This window comes from Lissotriton vulgaris, chromosome 2_1, assembly GCF_964263255.1.
Source record: "Lissotriton vulgaris chromosome 2_1, aLisVul1.2, whole genome shotgun sequence".
Lineage (NCBI taxonomy): Eukaryota > Metazoa > Chordata > Amphibia > Caudata > Salamandridae > Lissotriton > Lissotriton vulgaris.
Window position 1 is genome coordinate 1,542,848,320 of NC_141687.1, and position 18,420 is coordinate 1,542,866,739.

General features: G+C 42.3%; 1 protein-coding gene across 1 annotated transcript in view; it reads right to left on the reverse strand.

The window, feature by feature from the left end:
• VSIG10L2 (V-set and immunoglobulin domain containing 10 like 2) overlaps window positions 1-18,420 on the reverse strand; it is a 330,945-nt gene that overhangs the window by 179,523 nt on the left and 133,002 nt on the right. The gene's annotated exons all lie outside the window — the stretch shown is intronic.

Sequence of the window (18,420 nt, forward strand, 5' to 3'; positions counted from 1 at the left end):
ATATTTTTCCTTGATTTTTCCTCTTTCTATGTGTCCTGCACAAAAACAATCCTCCCAACAGCACAGGTACCCTTGCACCATGGTGCAAGGGTGCCTGCATTGGGGCTAGGCTGCTGAAAGGGTGCCAGCACAGGGGGGAAGGACAGGGATGCACCTTATTGGCCTTTCACTTTGACGTGTGGCAGCATAGCAAGATGACTGCCCTATGCCAAACCTCCACAAATTAGACCCTAAGTACTTGAGGCTACAAGAGAAGCTGGGCTAGCAATGAAATAAGAGAAATTAGATAAAAATACACCTCACTGTTTGACATGCTATGTCCAACCATGGAAGCAACTATTGTACAGACAGAATCCATAGCACAGTGGAATGGGTCCAATATGCACACGATTTTGTGTCCTTGTTACAGTGCCACTTTATTTTGGCACCTCATAGGTGGCTTTTACAGTTGCATGAGAATCAGAAATTGCTTTGAAGGAGTTGCTGTTGCGCATTATTGAGCATCAGACAGCATCAGACCAGAAGGGCTTCTTTGGGATAAGATCTTTGGTGATCTGCTCTTCCTGGCTGGACTGCAGGCAAGACTAGGGACATTAGTCTCAAGAAGCAAACTTCAATATAGACATCCACCCTTACATATATAGGAATTGTTTCTAAAACTTTTTTTGAAATACAGATTTTATTGAGTTTAATTTCGAGAGAATGAAGAACAATATGACACACTTTTGGCTTGTCAGAGAAAATTACATATTCTGATTGCAAGGCACTGTCAATCATTCGATACAACACATCATTACAAAGCAGCAGCGACAATGGCATCCCCGCCCTTAAGCAGTACCATAAAGTTATTTGTCTAAGCACTTACCCCATACTCAGCCATGTTTAAAGGGGCAGCCCCGGGCCTCATTGACTGGTTTCTCCTCCAGTGCACAGCAATCCACCCCTTGGTGTCACTGTGAGAGCATGAGAGGTGAAGGGCACCTCCATAGGGAAGCGATATCTCGCGTAGCGACCACAAGGGCAGTCCCTAAGAATGATTGGCCAGCCCTCATACCTCCCGAGCCCCCAAGGCCCCCCATTAGAAACATTAGGGGCGAGAGGGGGAGAGGGGGACCGCCCATCATAGCCCCTCGGTTAACTCTTTCACTACTGCAGACGGGCACCCTTGAAGTATAGGACCACAGCCAAACTACATGATAAAAATCGGCAGGAGCATTGCCACATCTTTTGCATTAGGGCTCAGGAAGCAATTCCGCCCGGTGGAGCCAAGCTAGAGAGATAGGCACCATATAAGTAGAATGTTTGGACAGGTGTAGCTTGTGATCATTTTCAGCGCCATCAATGCATCATGCCAATCGTCATCCTCCAGAGGCCCCAGCCACGCCTCCCACCGACTCCTGAAATGGTTCAGGTTGCCTCTTGTGTTAATTATCAAGGTTTGCCTAAATTTCCCATCAAAAGCTTAGCCTCCTGTGGACTGAACTCAGGGTGTGAGTCAGTATGGGAAAGATGCAGCAAAAGTGCATGTCTCAATTTAAATTATTCATAAAACTGTGTATGGGTCAGGGAATATGTGGTTTGAAGTTTCTGATATGATCACAAATGTGTTCCCGACCAGACGTATACAAGTTGTGAGATCCTAATATGGTGCCATTGCCCAAAACACTATGAAGACAGAACCTCCGTCAACCAGGTCCCATGCAAGAGAGGTGTTTGCTGCATGAGTGTGGTGACCCAGTGGGTGTGCCGTAAAGCTGTCCTCTACGCTTGTAGGGCTAATTTTTTCACAGATGCAGAGGACTTAGGGACGGGAGTTCTTACAGCATGGATAGTGTTTAGGGAACCCCATAAGGTTTAGCTCCAGACGATAGGCATGATCTGACCATCCCCCATTAAACTTATCATGGATAAGCAGGAGGTGTGAAGCTAAGTGATACAGGTAATGGTTATCCATCCCCAATCCACCATTGTAGGACCCTCATTGACAATGTGTAAATGAAAGGCGAGTCTTAGAACTGTGCCATAAAAAGGAAATTGCATACCCTATTCAGTGTCCGGAACCATTTCTGCTGTATGAGGAGGGACAAGTTTTGAAAGATGTAAAAAATAATAGGTAGAATCATCATTTTATATAGGGCCATACGTACCATTACATTTAGGGGGAGTGTTTGCCATTTAACCAGGTTGGCTTTGGATTTCTGTGTGAGGGGCTCTATGTTGACAGATCATGCAAGCTTGGTGTGCAGTGTAGCCCAGACCCCCCAGGTAATTCAAGCTAAGACAGCGGATGGGTATAGCAAGCTGCCAGTCAAAGCAGTCTCAGGAGTAGGTCAGGGGAGCCAGTACCTATTTAGTAGCGTTTAATCTAAGAACCTATGCCCCCCAAAACAGTGTAAAATATGGAGAGAGTGGGCCCGCTCTGTGCGGGGTTCACCAAGTAAAGTAGGACTTGGCCCGCATATAATGCTATGCGATCTTCATGATCAGCGAACCATTTCCAACCAGGACTCTGCGCATCTACTTGGATGAGTTGTGCCAGAGACTCAATCGAGCACGAAAATTAGTGGGGCCAGGGAACAATCCTGAATGGTTTGTCAGCCTGTGGGGAAAGCGTGGGAGAGGATTCTGTTAATTTGAACCCTCACTGTTGGATTTGAGTATAGTGCTTGGACGATGCCACTAAAGTGGGTCCTGATTCCTGCTCGCACCCACACCAGCTGGGGATAACCCCAGTCCACTGTGTCAACGCCATTTCATAACCTATAAACAACAAGGTCAAATCTGAGGATAAGTGATGAAGGTGGGCCAGGGCCACAGGAAGCCACCAAAGGTAATGTTGCACGCTATGGGTCGGTGTGAAACCACACTGATCGGGTTGTCAATCTCTGGGGGAAAAGCACCCAATTCTCCCACCTCCTTTTAGAAGGCAAGGAGCTGTGTTGTTAGAATATCTTGGAGTGCCAGATAACATTCAGCGGGGAACCCATCAGGACCAGGGGTCTTCCATGTGCCACCGCCGACAATGCCCCCTCTACTTCTTCAACTGAGAAGGGTTAATCTAGGGCCCTGGCCTCAGTCCAAGAAAGGCGAGGGAGGGGGAAGTCAGTGAGAAAGTGAGCGGAGAAGGCTGTGTCTTTTCCGGATGAGGCTGAGTATAAGTGATGGTAGTAACGGCAAACATCTGTGTAATCTCAGGGAGAGATTGCAGGGAAGCAGCGTGTTCATCGATGATCTCTGGCGCAATACTATGCACGTGATGGTGGGAGGCCAGCCAATAAAACAGTTTCCCATGTTTGTCCCTCACGTGTATATCCTATCCTAGCCATTGTAGCATGCCATTGATGTTTGGCAGCCTCTAGTGATTGGAGGCAAATTTCCTCATGGCGAAGAGCCAGTGGTCGTGGGGTATCACCATCAGAATCCGCCTCAATCTGAGTCTCAAAACAGAGGGCATGTGCCTCCAACTGAGTGATGTGCAGAGAGCGGGTGCATTCCTGCATGCTGATTCACTCCCTGGTTGGCCACGCATTGTGGCCTTACTGGCAGCTCAGACAGTACCAACGGTGGAAATCAAGCCCTCGTTGATGTGAACATTTGTTCGCAGTTCTTCCCTGAGGGCTTGGACGTAGTCTTTGTCTGGTTGATACCAGGCGTTGAGACGCTGCATGGGTAGCAGAGCCCTCCCACCCCCCTCCCGGGAGAATAGAGGTGTGGAAGGATTGGAGCGTGATCACATATGCCATGAGCAAAAATCTGGATGTGGATAGTTGCACAGCACTCAAGGGCTGGCAGGAAGACAAGGACCTGCCTAGAGTGGAAATGATATGCAGCTGATGTGTGTGTGTACTGGTGGAGTCTTGCATCCAGAAGCTGTGGCCCAGTCAGAAAGGCAATGGCACCGAAACGCCTGGATATTAAAGAGGTCCAGAAGCTTCAGATTTGGGATGGGGACAAGGACCGCATTAAAGTCCCCACCTATTGCCATCAAACACTGTGGGAGATCCAAGATTGCCTTAGATAGATCACAAAAGAATGTAACATGAGCTCCAGGAGGCGCATCGACACTCCCCAGGTTAATAGTTTGGCCTTCAGATGTCCCTGTGAGTGGAAGGAAGCAGCCCTGTGGATCGTGGATTTCCCATGAGACCATGAGGGGAAAGGAACGCCGAAGCAGGATGGCCATCCCTTGGGAGCCATGGGAATACCATGCGTGGAGGATCCTGCCGCACCTCCTACGTGCTATGAAGGGGGCATGATTCTCTAAGAGATGAGTCTGCTAGATCAAGATAGTGGTGGACAACGGTCAGGACCACAGTGTGTTCCACCCAGTCCAAGAGACTGTTAACATTCCAGGACAAAATGTGAAAGGACACCATCACGGGGCTGAGTAGGGAAGTAAGTAGCAAGAAGGAGATGAGAAAAGGCACTCCTTATGATATAAGGACAGGAGCGCAGATGGACTGCGTGTGTAGGGGAGCCATACCTTGAAGCACATCGCATAGCAAACGATGTATATGTGTGTTGGTGTATACGTGAAAACATAAGATGAGCGTTGAAACAAATTAGTGATAATAGTTGAAGCAACAACAGCTTCATGCAAAAACCCCACACCCCAACTCCCACCCCACCTCATATACCCCATCCTAGAAGCATCTGTTGCATGAAAAGAAAAACTAGAAGAGAAAATTACATTAAAAGAAGGGAATCATGCATGTTGGAACCCCTCAAAGATAATAGATAGGTGATTGCCATTGGGTTAAATAAACCAGCACATATTAAGAAGTGTGACCATGTCTCATACATTTCGAACAACAGAAGTGTTACAGTGAGGCACTTTGAGAGAGGCCCCACATTTCCGGCTCCCCAAGGTGAGGCCTCCACACAAGCGCAAAGGGGTCTTCCCTCTGTAAGCAACAACCAGTCTGACTCTGGAGTCTGGAAAAGGTTTTATCGTATTTGCAGTTTCTAAGTACCTACTAGCCATGTGGACAATCAGGCGGAAACTACTACCTATTAAAACCTGAATACTGAAATAGGGGGATGCATCAGTACTACAAATCATACTGTAAATACATGTTTTATTTATATAATGTAATTAGTGTTTTAATGGGCATGTACATAGCTCCTGAAAATGAAATGATTTCATGTTTGTATGTGTTTACTGCATCTTTTATGGCCTTGAGGGATGAAATAAAGAACTTTTGGTTTGGATTGGAAAAGGTAGGACTTATTGGCGTGAGTCACACGGAACTTGGCAGTAAACAGGTGACGATATTGCAGACTCATTGTCCTGAGTTTCTGTTTGACCTCAGTGTATGAACAGCGCTGTTGCTGCATCTCCCAGGTGTAGTCAGGAAAGAGAGGGACCGTGGGACTCTCCAACAAAGGTCTAGTGGGGAGCTGGCTTCCCTCAAAACACGTCTCTAAAGTTTAGAATTTGTGCAATCATTGGTCTCGTAGAGGAACCGGGAGGACGTTTTGCGTTGGACCCTTTCAATTGCGCACCAGGATGATAGTTGGTCAGAAGGCATCCAGGATTGAATCCATGTCTCCAGGAACTTGAGGAGGTTCAGTTCCCTCAGGAATGCCAATTACGCACACATTGTTGTTTCAGGACTGGTTCTTGACATCCTTGAAGCGACGTGTAGCTCTGATGTGCATGTAAGAAGGCCTGTGACCTAGGTCTTAAGGGATGCAACCTCATCCTCCACCCCAGAGATTCGTGATTTGGCTTTTGTGAACCAAGTTCTAGCATTTCTGAGGTCCTGGCAGAGCAGAACCACTAAATGTGCACCTCTCCAGTTTCGGTTTTCTACAGCCATTGGCAAATGGCTTTATGGGTCGTGACTAGATCAGTAGTTGGTGGGGAGCCATTCCCCCCGGATGCCCACTCACGGGTCTGGTGGTGAATTGTTCCATGCAAATCTGGGAGGTTTCTGGATGAGTAGTCTTGTCCTGACCCGTGGTGGTGGTGTAGCGATACTGTAGGGTACTACGGGCGGTGAATATGCGGCCTGCTTGCCATGGCCACGCGGCAACACAAGAAGCCAATCTTGTGATGAATGAGGGGTCAGTTGCGATCCTTAAAGGGGGAGCCAGAGGCAGTGATTCAGGTGCCCACCATGGATCACCAGGGGGAGCCTGGGTTATTCCTGGTTGGGTCTCCTACAATGCAGGACAGAAGCAAGGCCAAGAAAGAAGGTAGTCGGTGAGCCCTAGCCCTCTCGCACCTCAATGAAGGGAGTAACGATGTGTCTTAGTGGAAGGCGTGGCCGCATGTGCTATAATGGGGAAGCATGGACAATATCAGTAGAGCCAAGCAGACCCCACATAAAATGTATGCCCAGAGGTGGGTCACAGGCAGTAGGTTATAAGGGGGGAGATCAGCATAGGACTCTTCAGAGACAGCTCAGGTGCCAATCACCACTGCCTCTCGATAAAGGACATCAAGGCTAGTGCCGTGTAGCAAGGCAAAGGACTCTAGTTATGACAGCGAGCCTGTACTTCTCAGTGAGGCTGGTCGTTCATGGCAGCTCTTATATTTGGTCTCTATTCTACGGGAGGAGCAGTTGCGCAGTCTCAGCAGCAGGAAGAAGCAGCTCAGGCAGTCCACCCCAGAGCACTCACCCAGCTGCTCCGGGGACAGATGCAGCAGCACAGATGTCATCACCACTTCACCGCTTCACGCCTCACTCCATTCCAGGCCGTCACACACATCAGGTTCCCAGTCAATTAGCGGTGTCTGGAAAATCCAAAATAGTTGGGGGTGAGATTCCTCAACACACGACCTCCCCAGGCTCAAGGCAGTTCCGGTATTATGTCCCATGGCAGCTGCCCCGGGTAACATTGTCTCCTGGGTGGGACACATACCCTAGGCAGGGACGAGGCCCAAGGCCCCAGGCTCTCTAAAGCCGGACTTCAGACCAGCCATCCCTCAATCGGGCCACATAACCCGATGCGCTGTCTTGGCCTCACACCCCAGCTTCACACAAATTTAAGAGCCCCCCGCTGGCACCTCCACAAAATCAAAGGCTGAGGTGGGGTATGCTTTATCAGGCAGAGCCAAGCCCCAAGTGTTCTAGCGGAAGGACAGGGGGGTCATCAAGCCAGGTCAGGGCCGCCGCACGCCAACTCCGACTGCCCAGCCTAGGCCACGTGAGACCAGTCTGCAAGGGGGAGCGGGACTCCTCCATTCACCCCCCTCACCTCCAGAACATGTGTCATTCAGGGGGTCCCCCACAGGCAGTGTCATCAGTTGCCCACCTCCGCAGCTATGTAGATTGTCCCCTCCACAGCAAGACTGTTCACACTGGGTGGCCCCCTCCGCTTGTCCTGCGTAGTTCAGCAGTGCCAAGGCTGGCAAGGTGGCTCCAAGGAGCGCCTAGCAGTCTCGGGATACCTTAGCAGTTGTATCTCACCACAGGAGTCACAGGGATCGCATGAGAGGCCTCGATGACAATTATTTATGTGGATTTAATACCGGATTGAAAGGGATCCTTGCAGAGCTTCGTTAGTGAGCGTCTGCCATGTTGGCTGTACCGCTTTCTAAAATGTAACTCAACTTATTTGGTCAGCAAATGGGAATACGTTACTCATTAAAATATTTGCTTTAGAATACTTTGACTCCAAATATTTTAACACTGTATAGACTTTTGAATGATGGCATCTTTCAAATTCTTTAGTTTGATATTGTACATTCCTGTCACATATTACAGTAAAATATGAAGGTCAGAGCTCTAGTGTTACTTATGAGATCTAATTAAGGATGTTACAGGGATAGATTGAGTAGCTCACCGAAGTCAAGACAGCTCAAACCACTAAAGGTGACTTCTATTTATAATTTAAGACTGCCTCTGCCACACAACAAATATGCGCAAACATTTTTTGCCAGCCGCTACCCCCCCACATACACTTGTTTTCGTAAAACGCTGGTAAAAGGGTTTGCAATAAACACTGCCTTAAGTTACCACCAAGGACACTAAATAGTACCTATTTGATGTCCTTGATAGAAAGTCAAGGCAGTATTTGCTCCAAAAACCCTTTCCTATTATATTATGAAATCGGTTTGTGGAGGTAAATGATATTTTATGACAAAAACGTTGGGGCACATTTGTTATGTCCTTTTTATTGTGGTAGTGATGTGTTCGTTTGCTTATTGTGCATTTTTGTTTTGTGATCTGTTACTGAAATGCGACTTTGCTGTACTGTACTGCAATTGTTGCCTTATGTTATGTTTTGTTGTGATGTGCCCTGTTCTCTATTAATTGTTTTGTTATGCTTAGGGGTGGGTGTAATTTATGTAATTCTGTGTATTTTAATCAGGGGGAATTACACGAGGAATTTAGGGATATTACGCAGAAATACTCAAGAATAATAATTCTGCATTCATCACTATTTCTTAGCGCCCCCCAAAAATCCCTTGCATCCAAAATGGACGCGAGGATGCATTTTGTGCTGACAAATCAGTGCTAAATCAGCAGAGCACAAATAGCAAGTCAAGCGGTCACTCACTAACTGTATTCTTGCAGTAAGATAATTCTCCCCATGTTACGCGAGAAGGAGTAATCACATAATTATCGCGATTCTGTGTCAAAAAGTATTGCGAAATTAGTGAGATTACTCCGACATAATTGAAATTGAAATTCCACCCAGCACAAGTTATGTTTCTTTGTGTATGTTATACCACTATAAAGAGTTGATTGTTTTTTTTTAATTTCAAAGGATTTTATTAAAAGGTTATTTTGTATACAGTTCAGTACAGTAAGTTGTTTCAATAAATGCTGACATTTCCAGCAAAAAAAGTGCATGCCTTGAAAGTTTATGTGACAAGCAGCAATCTACCACTGTCTGTGTTGCTAAAAAATGTATTCTTGCATATTGGTATTATCTTATCATACATACCTGTCTATAGAAAAAATGTCTATAGTTGTATTAGTTTTACCAATACTATAGAAGCTGTCAAAGACTCTTATGAACCTGCATGAATAAAGAGCTCAGCAAGGACTCATACTCGGGGACATTACTGTCGCTCCATCTGTATACATTTTATTCAAGTGTTATGTTCCATGGGTACAATCATTACACTGTCATGTTATGTAAAGTTGCCAATATCGACCACCCTTGTGCAAACATGTGATTAGATATTCAAATGCGAGGCTACAGCTCGCCTAGCCATACCTCCTCCCTCTCTTCTCTTCTCTTTTTCTTTCCTTTCTCCTTTCCGTTGCTTGTCCTTTTTTTTTCGGCTACCAATGGTTGCCGGGGTAGGCTCGCGTTATCCATTAAGGCGCATTACCCTCACGTTATACACGCATATGTAAAAAAAAATCTTGTAAAACTTTGCCTTGGATACCCTTGCGTATCCTGCTATACGCTCTCTGTATACCTTGCCAAAAAATTAATTAGAAAAAAATAAACATTTTCTACATATGTATTGCTTTACCCATACAATAAAATCTGCATACAAATATCTTTATATTTATAATAATTTACTGATAGACTAAACCCTGAAATATTTCTATATTACCCCACTTTTGTCCTCATCGCTACAACCTTTACACTATGGGGTTGCCCCTCCTCCCCCAGTACACTTGCAAAGCTTTCTCCTATTGCTATTATATTTTCAAGCGCATCATGCGCATAATGCCATTCCTTCCACCCCAGCCTCTTGCTTTTCTGTCCATTCTACCAGCACACTATGCAGAACAAAGGTAAGCATTTTATCCCAGTTTTTTTACTTACTATGATCCATTGCTGCTTTAACACCGTTGACTGGTATCCGCAACTTCTCCTGCGTCCCACCCAAATGCTTGAACTGGGGCATAAGAGATGTTCTGCAGAGAGAGAGTGGGTCTAGTAACATGCAGCCTTTCTCCTGAACTTGCCGCCATTGAATGCTCAAATGAGCGTGTGAGTCACTATAGGCGTGAACCAAAGTGCTTTTGATACCAACTGTCATCTCGCAAGATGTGAGCTAGTCGTCAAGGGTACCCATAATTAGAAAGTTGTAGTGGAACTCAGTGGTCATAATCGAAGAGTATCCAGGAGCCTCACAGCTAGACTCTCATGGGAGGAGATTATTATGGTGTCCAGGACAGATTTGCAAACCCTAATTGATGATGCAATTTATAATGACCTAGCTCTGCCGGCTACAAAAAACCTAGATCTATGCCGGATGATGAAGATAAGTTGGACTCATCTTCAAGGCAGAGGTATGTGCGAGTTACTCATTTACAGGATCTGCTTAAACATTTAAGCAGATGTTGGGTTTTCAAGAAATGGAGTCTCATATGGATACATTTATTACACAATGTCAAACCCCACGGGCAGATGGCCTTCCTGTACATGAGGTCTTTCAAGATATGTATTTAGAAGAATGAAAAAACATTGACAAAACTGATTTTCCATGTTTTCTTTTCAAAAGGTATTCTTTGGAGACATTTGAGGAGAAATACCTGGAGGTGCCAAAAATAAATTCGATCTTAGCCAGTATGTCTTCTCTAGCATCCTTGGCATTGGTAGAAGCGCCATTGGCTGGTCCTATTGGCAAACAATAGGCCATCTCCAACCTCGAAATTTGCTCTTCAAGCAGTCACTTATTTTGCCAACACTTTGCAAGCTTTTTTGAAGGACTTTATACTCCATTTTGATTGTTGCAGTACAATAAAGATCCAACAGAAATCCTTACATACATGGCGATTTTCGCACAGTTTTTTCAGATTTTATTTTTAATATCCTGTGGTCTTCAGCAACTCCAGAAGTGACTTCAATTGCAGTCAAACAGCATTTATGGCGAAAATCTTGGAAACTAGATCAATTACTGAAGAATCTATTTCTGCTGTTGCCTTTCGCACGTGCTAAGCTCTTTTCGTCTCAGCTGGATGATTTGGTGAAGAAGGTGGCACACAAACAACTAATTTATTCAGAAATACATTTCTAATATATTCAACAACAAGTAACTCTTTCGAGTCCATGCTTGAGGTCGGGGAGCCACGGATGCAGGAAAAACTCAAGCACAGCTGCTGCAGTCCCAACAACCACAGCAATGGACTAAATTACAATTACTCTCATATTGAGGGAGGAAGATTCGCCCATTATTTTAAAATTTGGGAAGAACTAATTTCAGACAGATTAGTTATCGAGATTGCCCAACAAGGATTCAAGATAATGCTTCTTGCTTGCCTCAAACTCCCATAATTCACCAAAACTCCTATCCCAAAAGACTTAGTGAAAAGGCACTCAATATTACAAGGAGTTCAAGCCCTACTTCAGAAAGGGGATTTAACACCAATTTCTCAGAAAGAGAATAATCAAGGCTTTTTTCCACCATATTTTTAGTTCCGACACCACAGGGAAAGTTGAAAAATCTGAACAAATACATTAAGAACCTGAGGTTCAAAATGGTATGTCTTCAACAGATCATTCCAATAATAGAGGAAGGAGATTACCTAATGATGCTGGACGTTCACCATTATCAGTTCAATGTCCTTCCGTTTGGTCTGGCAAGTTCACTACGAGTCAAAAGGTACACGTTCTAGTGGTTGTGTATTTCCACTTTCAAGGTGAGCATGTTTTTCCTATTTGGATGATTGGATAATTGTGGCATCTTCCGTGGCATCATCTTTTTCTAAGACTCAAGACTATGCCAAGATGAATTGCAAGACACCCACATCCCTGGGCGTCTTACTAAATGAAGAAAAGTGTGTTTTGAATCCGACTTGACAAAGAAGTTATTCAGAGCTTTGTTCAACTCAGAGAAAGCAATGGCATTCCTGCCACGGGAGAGAGGAGAATCTTCAATGGCATCTGCGACATATCCTACATCAGCCTTCAGCTACACTTTGACACCAGCAACCTTTCAAAGGGATGATGTCAGCCTGCACAGCAGAAAGTCCCTTGGGCTTGACTGCATTTCAAGCCTTTTGTCCAGCATATCCTGGCCTAAAGGTCCCCAGCCTCAGCGGATTACGAGACAATGATTCCTGTCTCTCATCAGTTGGTTCTCGTTCTTCAGAGGTTTGCTCTTCAGAATCTGAGGAAAGTGATTCCTCTGACAGACTCCCTTCCATTTCTTTCAAAATCAGATGTCAGTAATAGGAGTTGGGGTACCATTCTAGGAGATCAGGAGGTGCAGGGGTGTTACTCCTCGGTTGAATCGTGTATTTCATACAATTGGATCGAGTTAGCAGCAATTGGTAGGGCTCTACACAGCTTTGCAACTTGCCTGTCTGGGAAACCGGTTTTGGTAAGAACGGACAATCAAGTGGCGAAGGGGGACATGAAATCTCAGAAGCTAGCTCGCTTAGCCAACAACGGTAAACAGACAAAATATCGACTACAAAATATCGAATGGACATAATATTGAGTACAAAATATAGGCTGGACAGAATATCGAATGGACAGAATATAGACATCAAAAATATCGTTTTGAAGGTAAGTAATGTAATATCGAAATTTAAAATATAGATAGTCAAAATATCGAAGTACATAATATAGGTTAATAAAAATATCGAAAATTTAATAATATCCAATTTTTTATAGTGTATTTTATGTGTTAAAAGTGTTATAATGTAATTTAATTAATGAATTTAATGTTATTTAAATTTTGCGTAATTTAATACTGTAGCGGGTTGTGGGTTTATAGGGGAATAGGGTGGGAAGTAATTTAATTATAATTAATTAAATATGTAAATGTATTTATTGGTATTTGTTTATAATAAATTGTTAATTAATTTTTATTTTGTAATTATTACATTTTAATTGTCAATTAATTTTATTTAATTGATTAATTGATAATTATGTTAATTTAATTAATGTAATTTTTGTAGCTGGTTGTGAGTTTATAGGGGAATAGGGTGGGAAGTAATTTAATTATAATTAATTATATATGTAAATGTATTTATTGGTATTTGTTTATAATTAATTGTTAATTAATTTTTATTTTGTAATCAATTACATTTTAATTGCCAATTAATTTTATTTAATTGATTAATTGAGAATTATGTTAATTTAATTAATTTTATTTTTGTAGCGGGTTGTGGGTTTATAGGGGAATAGGGTGGGAAGTAATTGAATTATAATTATTAAATATGTAAATTTATTTATTGGTATTTGTTTATAAATAATTGTTAATTAATTTTTATTTTGTAATTAATTACATTTTAATTAACAATTAATTTTATTTAATTTATTAATTGATAATTATGTTAATTTGCCTAATTTATTTTTATGTAGTGGGTTGTGGGTTTATAGGGGAATAGGGTGGGAAGTAATTTAATTATAACTAATTACATATGTTACGTTTTTTGGGGTATTTATTAGATTTTAATTGTTAAGTAAGTTTTTAATTACAAATTAATTAATTGTTAATTTGTAATTAATTAGTATTACTGGATAACTAATTGTAATGATTAAATTAAATTAGTATTTGGAAATAATTAATTTTTATAATATATTGAATTGGTAATTACTTTTAATTATTTTTTTATAGATATTAATACATATATATATATATATATATTTAAATAATATATGAAGTATATACTTTCCCTACTGTTGCACTCTTTGGAGTGGGAATAGTAATTTTTACCCCTACGCTATCCAACGCTTTCCCTACCGTTGCACTCTTTGGAGTGGGAATAGTAATTTTTACCCCTACGCTATCCAACGCTTTCCCTACTGTTGCACTCTTTGGAGTGGGAATAGTAATTTTTACCCCTACGCTATCCAACGCTTTCCCTACTGTTGCAATCTCTGGAGTGGGAATAGCAATTTTTACCCCTACGCTATCCAACGCTTTCCCTACTGTTGCACTGTCTGGAGTGGGAATAGAAATTTTTACCCCTAGGCTATCCAACGCTTTCCCTACTGTTGCCCTGTCTGGAGTGGGAATAGTAATTTTTACCCCTACGCTATCCAACCCTTTCCCTACTGTTGCACTCTCTGGAGTAGGAATAGTAATGTTTACCTCTACGCTATCTAACGCCTTACCTACTGTTGCACTTTATGGAGTGGGAATAGCAATTTTAACCCCTATGCTATCCAACGCTTTCCCTACTGTTGCACTCTCTGGAGTGGGAATAGTAATTTTTACCCCTAGGCTATCCAACGCTTTCCCTACTGTTGCCCTGTCTGGAGTGGGAATAGTAATTTTTACCCCTACGCTATCCAACCCTTTCCCTACTGTTGCACTCTCTGGAGTAGGAATAGTAATTTTTACCTCTATGCTATCTAACGCCTTACCTACTGTTGCACTTTATGGAGTGGGAATAGCAATTTTAACCCCTATGCTATCCAACGCTTTCCCTACTGTTGCACTCTCTGGAGTGGGAATAGTAATTTTTACCCCTACGCTATACAATGCTTTCCCTACTTTTGCACACTCTGGAGTGGGAATAGTAATTTTTACCCCTATGCTATGCAACCCTTTCCCTACTGTTGCACTCTCTGGAGTGGGCATAGTAATTTTTACCCCTACGCTATCCAACGCTTTCCCTACTGTTGCACTCTCTGGAGTGGGAATAGTAATTTTTACCCCTACGCTATACAACGCTTTCCCTACTTTTGCACACTCTGGAGTGGGAATAGTAATTTTTACCCCTACGCTATCCAACGCTTTTCCTACTGTTGCACTCTCTGGAGGGGGTATAGTAATTTTACACTTCCGCTATCCTACGGTAATAATATTGGATATTTTTTAATTATATTATGTTACTATATATATATGTTTTAACAAATATGATTGTAAAAAAAATTGTATAACTTTAATTATTTATTCAATTATTATAAGTTAATTTAAGTATTTTTAAGTAAATTTTAGTAAATAATTTTTAATATTAATTTAATTTAACATTGTTTTTACTAAAGTCGATATTTTTACAAACCATATTTCAGTAAACGATATTTTTTACTTGATATTTTTGTACTTACCTGTTTGTAGATACATAGTTGATATTCTGTCTGTCGATATTTTATCTCCGATATTTTAGGTAGTCGATATTATGTCCCTCGATATTATGTCAGTGATCCGCCAGCAACAGTCTCCTGTGGGCAGAGAACCATCTACTTTCATTCCAAGTGATGTACATCCCAGGGGTAGTCAATGTGCATCAGACAGTCTGAGTCGGAACATTCCTTCTTCGATTCATTTTCATCTCAGTCTCCAAGCTTTTCAGTTCATAACACAAAGATTCAGTCATCTGCTCTAGATTATTTTAGCATCTCCTAATAATGCCCTTTTACCCTAGTTCTGCACGGAGACTGCATGTCCTGAAGCTTGGAGGTGGATCCAATAACCCTCCTTTGGCCTCAGGAGATGCTGTACGCTTTCCATCCATTTCCCCTCCCCCAGAAGGTTCTTCAGAAGTTTTGGAGGGAATTGATGACTCTAATTTTAACTACACATTTTTTGCCAAGGGAGTCATGGTTTCAGATGTTGACAGAGTTAGCAACACACCCATACTTTCTTTTTACTCTGGATCCAAGTCCTATTCAATTCTCAGTATCACCTACGTTATTATCTCAGATAAAACTGACAGTTTGGAGGTTGAAAGGGCTGGCTTGTAATGCTTAGGCTGCTCACAGGAAGAGACTTTCAATAACCAGACATTTAAAAAGAGTTCTACCCTTAAAGCCTATAATAAACATTTGAAACATGTTTGCTCTTGATGTTCAGGTTTTAGTTTTGATCTAGTTGTTTTGCAAAATTTTGGATTTTTTTGTCAGATGGGTTCGCTAAGGTATTAGCCCCAGATACTCTTTTGTCCCAGTGGGCAGCGATAAGATGATGTAGGCAATCGGGGAATGATTTGTAATCTATTCTTGCCTTAGTTAAGAAACTCATACATAGTTTCCATTTAAACAAACCTAGAGAGTCCCATCCTATTCCATTTTGGGACCTTCAACGGTCCTGGAAGGGTTACAAAAAGAACCCTTTGAGCTCATTGAGTAAGAGGGCATGTCATGGATATCAGCGAAAGTGGCATTCCTCATTGCAATTACTTCTGAGAAGAATAGTGAGGAGTTCTTACTTACTTCCTACCCTTCTCTAAAATTCTTCCTGAATAAGATTGTTCTTCAGCAAGTTCCCATTTTTAGACCAAAAACGAAATCTATGTTTCATTCCTCTCAGGAGATTGTTCTTCCATATTTCCAGCCTACAGAAAATATTCCATCAACCTTAAATTTCAGAAGTCCTTACTTAATTTATCTACAGAGAACTCAGGACTTCAGATCCTCTCAATTCTTGCTTATCTCATGTGGTATTTTCCTGTAGAAGGAAGAAAGCACCTTTCGCCACTATAAGTAGGTAGGTAGGACAGGTAATTTCTCAATCCTAATCTGCGAAGGTCTGTGATTTGCCAGATAATGTGGCGGCAAGGTAGGCCAGCGCAGTTGCAGCGTACATGGCTGAAGTATCTGGTGTTCCCTTATAGGAAATCTATAGAACTACCGCATGAGCAACTTCTAACACTTTTTGCCTCATCATATATTGAACATGTTTTCAAACCTACCGACAATTTTGGTTTTTCGGTTATAAAAACAGCAATTAGATAATAACTGTAATAAACTTATATTTCTGGCAGCATGCAATTGTGTCTGTCAATTTCTTGCTTTGGTATAGCCTCGGTGTAAAGACTATAACGAGGAAGACAGGCACGGGGTAATGAAGATTGCTAGCAAGTAATTGGTTAATTTGTGTTATTGTATCAACATCTCTGTAATGCACGCTAGCGACTTTTGGGGCTGTTTTGTTCTAAAAAAACAGCTGCAAAAATAAATGTCTAGAAGCATGCCAGTTGTTTCACTCTACGTCAGTCATTCAGAGCGGACATAAATACCGTGATTGGGCGCTAAGAGTGCACTCAATATGTGTTTAACAGGTAAGAAAGCATGTGTGCAAGTTTTTTTTTTTTTTGCACTTTTCACCAGGTAACATCTGGTGACATTTGCAGAAGGAACACTCGTAGGAAAGAGGAAATATTAGAGAAATACAGATGTGATCGCTTTTATTCCTCACATTCAGCCCGATTCATGAAGCTAAGTAGTGCTCGCAAAGGGCCAGATTCTGAGAATCTGGCCCTTTGCGAGTGCGATTTTTGCATTTGGGATTCATCATCCCAAATGCAAAAATCGCTATTTGCGATATCGCATATTTGCGAGGAATTGGATTTAAGGAATCTCTATTAGAGATTCCTTAAATGCAATTCATGAACCAATTTTGAATTGCGAATTCGCAATATGGTCGCTATATACCACAAAGTCTGACTTCGTGGTAAATAGCGAAAAAGTAGAAAAAAGCACTTTAGTGCATTTTTCTCTGTTGCATGTGACACACATACATGTCCTTTGGACATGTGTGTGCGCAACACCTGTGTAATTTTGCATTTCAGGGGTGCTACAGGGTGTCCTTTGGACACCCCTGGCACCCTTGAAATCGCTATCTTATTTGCGATTAGCTAATTGCTAATCGCAAATAAGGAATACTCCCCATTCATTCCTATGGGCCTTTAGGCCCATAGGAATGAATGGGGAGTTATTCCTTATTTGCGATTAGCAATTTGCTAATCGCAAATAAGGAATGTGTAGGAATCGCATTTAATTTTGCGATTCCTACATGAATCGCTATTGAAGACTCGCAAAACGGGTCGTTGATGAATCTAGTTGAATGTACCTTATTGTGGGCCGAAAATGTGAAATTTGGTGGAATTCAGCCTTGGTGAAAAGTGCAAAGTGAGGTAGTAGGCAGAAATTACCTCATCGCAAAAGTTGCCCACTCAGAACGAGGCCCTGCACCTGACTAGCGGTGATCCCTTGAACATTCTTCAAACTAAAGGTCACTGCCATATTTGCGCTGTCTGCGGCTAAGACCGATCTTTTTACCAATAGTTGCAATGATTGCAAGCAACATAAATGTGTGCCTTATACGTTTTCTATGCGGTATTTATTTTTTTAGCTGCTGCTAGCAGTACAATGGCTTTGCTCACGAAAATATCCAATTAACTCCCTGTGGTTGTGACGCAGTTTTTATTGAAAGGCCTGTGCGCGCGCCTTGAGTGTTGAAAAATTCCCATTACGCTGCTAATTATCCGACCTCCTGCTGGAGGCGGCTGCTTTGAGCACCCGTGCTGCTTTTATGCAAAAAACCGGAGTTTGGCGTCCAAGGTACACATAACCTTGTTAACTGCGAGCAGAGGTACAGCTTAATTGGGTTATGTTTTCCCTTCTGCGCGTGTTTATTCAGGTTTTGGGCAAATACAGTGTGTCGTCCTGCTTTAGATATCCACAAGGGAAATTAAACAGCGCACGAAAAATGCGGGAAAAAAGTACTAGCGCAGGTTACACAGAGTGACTGGAGTGCAGGTGCGTTGAACAGATGCTTGAAACTGTCGTCTCTTACGTTTTCGTATACAACGATATTAC